This window comes from Cebus imitator, unplaced genomic scaffold (assembly GCF_001604975.1).
Source record: "Cebus imitator isolate Cc_AM_T3 unplaced genomic scaffold, Cebus_imitator-1.0 Scaffold98, whole genome shotgun sequence".
In the NCBI taxonomy this organism is placed as follows: Eukaryota; Metazoa; Chordata; class Mammalia; order Primates; family Cebidae; genus Cebus; species Cebus imitator.
The window spans coordinates 2,111,588-2,116,979 of record NW_016107413.1 but is presented as its reverse complement, the minus strand read 5'-3'; the positions used below and the strand labels follow the sequence as shown (position 1 = coordinate 2,116,979).

The following is a 5,392-nucleotide window of genomic DNA, read 5'->3' as shown; positions in this document are numbered from 1 at the left end:
TAAAACTACAAAAAATTAGCTGGGCATGGTGGCGCGTGCCTGTAATCCCAGCTACTCAGGAGGCTGAGGCAGGAGAATTGCCTGAACCCAGGAGGCGAAGGTTGCGGTGAGCCGAGATCGCGCCATTGCGCTCCAGCCTGGGTAACAAGAGCGAAACTCCGTCTCAAAAAATATATATATATAATAAATATATTACTTATATAAGTAATATACAAATGATATACAAATAAGTTAATAAGTAATACATTACTAATTACTATGTAGTTTATATATAGTAATGAATATTAATACATAGTAACATAATATGACATTACTTATCAATTATATGTTATATAATTTCTAAATCTGGTCATATTATATTACTGAGTAAATACAACATTTAGTCAAGATTTTTTATGCCCATGTTCATTAGTAATTTTGCTGGGTTTTTTTTTTTTTTTTTTTTTTTTTTTTTTTGGTACTCTTTGTCTGGTTTTGGTGTCAAGGTTATACTACCATCATAGAATGAACTGGGAAGCTTACCCTAATTATCTATTTGTTGAAGCATTTTACATATTTTGGGATAACGTGTTCCCTGAAGGTTCAGTAAAATTTATTTTGTGCTCTCTTTAATGGTTAGTGGTTTGTTCAGATTTTCTTCTTCTTCTTGAGACATGTGGGGATGTAATTGCCTTCCCTGGCTTCATGTTTCTTGTGGAGTTAATTCTACACATAATGCCTCTGGCCTGGAGCTTTATTGCTACAATTTCTCCTCTGTGGAGAAGAGGGGCAGCAGATGACACATGAGCTCAGCTGCTCCTGGGCTCTCTCTTTCAAGTCTTTCTCCTTGCAGGATTTATGTTCTAGTCAGCTGTCTTCCATAGAATAAGGGGACTGTATACCTGTGTGGGGAGGCCAAGGTTGTCCATCTGTGTGATGACAGACTATGCCAAATTCCGGAGCAAATTATTGCAGTCTACTTAGCTGCAGATCAACACTATTTTCTCTAAACAATTTTATCAGTAACAAGGTGATATTTTGACCCACATCTGCCAGACTATATTTGATGATACAGAACTTGGGAAGGGAAGAAAGGATGTTATTCTTTAAACAACACAGATAGCCAGTGAAATTTCCATCATCACAGAATATACATAACAGTTAACATGCTGTGATTTGAAATAAAATATTATTTGAAAAGCTATTTTCATGGCTGTAAAATATTGCATTGAAAGGGTTGCCATCAATTATTTAATTGTTCCCACATCAGCACTTTTAAGGCTGATACACATTTTAAAAGTATATATGAAAAAGTCTCTCATTATTTTCACAAGCACTAAGAGTCTCATTTAAAAACACGGCCAGGCGCAGTGGTTCACTTCTGTAATCACAGCACTTTGGGAGTCCAAGGCAGGCAGATCACCAGAGGTCAGGAGTTCAAGACCAGCCTGGTCAACAGGGTGACACCCCTTCTCTACTAAAAACACAAAAATTAGCCAGGCATGGGGGTGCACGCCTGTAATCACAGCTACTCAGGAGGCATAGGCAGGAGAATCACTTGAACCCAGTGAGCCGAGATCACTCTACTGCACTTCAGACTGGGCAACAAGAGAAAAACTCCGTTGCAAATACATACAGACATACATACAAATATTGTCCATTTGATAGGTGAAAATAGATGCAAATTCTGTTTGAACAAATATTAATAAAGTTGAACAATGACCCGATGTAATTTGTTACCTATCTGAAAGATACGCACATTCAGGGAGCTACAGTACTTTTTCATATCGTGCAGCATCAACAAATTGTTTTCTTAATGTAGAAAAAGAGCCACTAAATACAGGCTAACGCAACGTGGGGCAGCATGCAAAGCCATGGTAAGTGGGAAAATGGGAGATAATCTGGGCGTGGCTTAGAGGACCGCTGAAGTAAGACACACCCTTCGCCTCACCTATGGCTTCCCGCGGCGGCGGCGGCTGCTTTACAGGACCGGCAGGGGGCGCGCGCGGTTGAGTCCAGCAAGGGCGAGAACCTCGAGGGCCGCAGCCGGGCACTGACACCTCTCCAGGCCGTGGCTCCTCTTACCCAGGCCGAAAGCGGTTGGGCCCTCTGCTCCACTGCGCCCGTGCTCGGCCGCACCCCCTGCGCGTTTGTGAGCTGGCCATCGGTCACACTGGGATACTCGAGGAGGCCTAGGGCCTCCACTCAATTCCCTAAGAAGGACCCGCGCTGGCCGCGGCTGGCGGGTGGAGAACGCGCGTCTGGGTCTGGCTTTTGTACCGGAATCTCCCCGGGAGATTTTACAAGCCGCTCCGAATGTTCTGATTGAATTGGTGTAGGGGTCGGTCCGGGCATCTAACCAGCAGCTCGGATGGAGAATTACTACCCTGGACTCCAGTCCTCAGAGGTTCACTCATGTTAATCAACCCGAGTCCATCTTCGTGGGATTGTCTTGCTCCGAGGTGCTCCCACTGAGCTTTATTTTCCTGCCTGATACCGGGGTCCGCTAACAAGATGTAGAGCGGACCATAGAGGCACGGTGAAAACGGCACTTGGTGACGTGGAGGACCCAGCTTGTCACGGTTGAGGCAGGTCTCCTGACGGTCTTTTGTCTCGGTTATCCCGAACTATTCTTCAGGAACAGCCAGGCTCCCCACCCCAAGACCGATGAAGGCCAGGAATAATTAAGCACGCTCTCATCTCAAGGTGGTGACGATTGTGCCCTTGTTTAAAAGGGATGCCTGAGACCATGAGGATTTGAAGTTTTGGAGGCGGATCTGCCTTTGGGGAGTAAGCGTAGGGCCATAAGAGGTAGTTGTGCTTTGAGAAAGTTCCTGGGGTGATGTGTCCCATCATCCAAACATTGCAGGACAAGTCAAAATTACAGAAAGACTCTAGTTTACTTCTAGCCTAACATAACCAAAATACGGTATTTGTCAGGAAACGTGTAGTATTTGCATAACCTGAGAATGTAATTGAAGAACCCGCTCTAGAGGTTTTAGAAAGGGGAAAATAGAAAACTTAAAAAGAATCATTAATATCAACATCTAAAATATAACAAAATTGAATAAACCAATATGAGTTTTATACTGTAATTGAAATAAAATGTCATTATGTTCTTAAGAGTGCTAGTTTAACAGGAAATCTCCAATGCATTATTATCCAGAATCATCTCAAAGGTTCACTTTTTATTTGCATGGGCCCTTGCTATTTGTAAGGTAGCAGGCTGCACCTCGTTCTGGTGGCTGCCACCTTGATGAGGAGACACTTCTTGTAACAGGATGGTTAGCCCACAGCTTTTCCCAGCCCCCTTTTCCACAGCCAGTAAATTGTTTTAGTTTATGAACCTCAGCTGCAGTTGCAATCACCATCAAATTCCAATTTTGAATTTATAGGTGAATAATGAATACAATGAACTTTCTAGAATTCATGAAGGGCAGTGATGCTCCCTTTTATGTAATAATTCTGTGTAGCCTTTCAATATGCTATTCTGTGGACTGAATTTGCAAATTATCATTTGTTTAATCAGTTGTTAATCTAATATGATGACTAACTAAAAACACATAAAATTTGCTGGTATTCCAGAATTCTATGGATTTTGTTGTTTTGTTTAAATAGAAGACGTTAAAAGCAGCTGCTTACTATACTTACCTTCTTTACTCAGCATAGGGTACAGGTGAAAAAACCTTAATCTCTTAATTTGGCAATTTATATAACCTGTTGTTTTTGGAATACAGACAGTTTTCTTCCCCTTTACATTACTGTTCTTTAGAGAGCTTAAATCCTAAGTTTCTGACTTGTGATTTAAACTCCACATGAGAAAGCAGGTTGGGATTTTATCTTTCATAATTTTATTTATAACTCAAAAGTAAGTTTCAAAACATTTTGTGATAGTAACTCCTATAATAGTGTTTATTTAATCCATCTTGGAAATTTTCTGTTACTGTATCTTTGATGTATTTGACTATTCATTTGACTGTTAATGACTAAGAAAGGGAAAAACATTAACTTTACTGCAATCAGGAAAATTCTGCTTTCAAACTGCTAAACAGAAGAAAATATATGATGTATGAACACTCATGTATTTTTAAATAGTAAATAACAATAAACCAGAGCTTAATATAAAATCCAGCTTTTAAATAAATATAGTTAATTGTTAGTGAATTGGCTAAAATAAAGGTACAGATTGCCTTTCCTTCCTCCTAGTGGTTATGTATACAAAACTAAATTTAGTATTAATTGAAAGCAAAAAATCCAGACAGGGAAACTGGCACACATTTGATTTAGGTGAAAATTATTTACTCATTTCTCTATCTGCAGATGATTTATCATTTTAGGTTCTTTCTCTTCCACTTTTCTACTGGTATATAATCAGTAAATACAAACAAAAATATCAATATATATAAAATATAACTTGGAAGGCATGCTATGAAACATAACATAGCATATTCCAAAAGTCAACAAATGATTTGCTGGTTACTGGATTGAAATTATACTTGCCTTATTTGCTCAAATAATTGAGTTCATGGCATAATTACATAATTCTGTGGCAAAGCATTTGGTATGTTCTAGGGGAGACATGTTTTAAAAATAATTGCCTTGGCCTTTTTAATTTTAAAAATAATTTCAAATTTTATCTTCAATTCAGGGACATGTGTAGATTGCAGGATGCTGAGGTTTGGGGTATGATTGATTGCATCACCCAGGTACTGAGCATAGTACCCAATAGCATTTTAGTCCTTACCCCCATCCCTCCTTCCCACCTCCAGTAGTCCCCAGCATCCATTGTTGCCATTTTTATAAGTACCCAGTGTTTAGCTCCTACTTATAAGTAAAAGCATGCAGTTTTTGGTTTTCTCTTCTTGCACTAATTCACTTAGGATAATGGCCTCCAGTTACATGCATGTTGTTGCAAAGGACATTGTTTCATTTTTTTATGGCTGTGTAGTATTCCATAGTATATATGTACCACATTTCCTTTATCAAATGCACTGCTGATGGGCACGAGGTTGATTTCATTATTTGCTATTGTGAATAGTACTGTGATACACATACAGGAGTATGTGCCTTTTGGGGAGAATAATTTATTTTCTTTTGGATATATACCAAGTAATGGGATTTATGATCAAAGGATAGCTCTAAGTTCTTTGAGAAATCTCCAAGCTGCTTTCTATAGTGGCTGAACTAATTTACAGTCCCACTCACAGTGTATAAACATTTCCTTTTCTCCAAAGCTTTGCCAGCATCTATTTTTTTTTTTGACTTTTTAATAATAGTCATTCCGACTGGTGTGAGGTAGTATCTCATGTTTTAAATTAGTGTTTCTCTGATGATTATTGATGTTGAGCATTTTTTTCATGTTTGGCTACTTGTGTGTTTTCTTTTGATAAGATCTGTTCTTGTCTTTTGCTTT

The 5,392-nt window shown here is 39.0% G+C and overlaps 1 protein-coding gene and 1 long non-coding RNA gene across 3 annotated transcripts in view; one reads left to right on the top strand and one right to left on the bottom strand.

Annotated features, from left to right (window-relative positions):
* The window catches only part of LRRD1 (leucine rich repeats and death domain containing 1), a 29,855-nt gene extending 27,284 nt beyond the window's left edge, over positions 1 to 2,571 (bottom strand). For both annotated transcript variants that reach the window (XM_037741309.1, XM_037741310.1), the window contains exon 1: positions 1,931 to 2,571. The gene's annotated coding sequence lies outside the window, so the exon portion shown is untranslated. The remainder of the gene's footprint in view (positions 1 to 1,930) is intronic.
* Positions 1 to 5,392, top strand: part of LOC119472384 — a 50,191-nt gene that overhangs the window by 30,872 nt on the left and 13,927 nt on the right. The window lies entirely within an intron of this gene.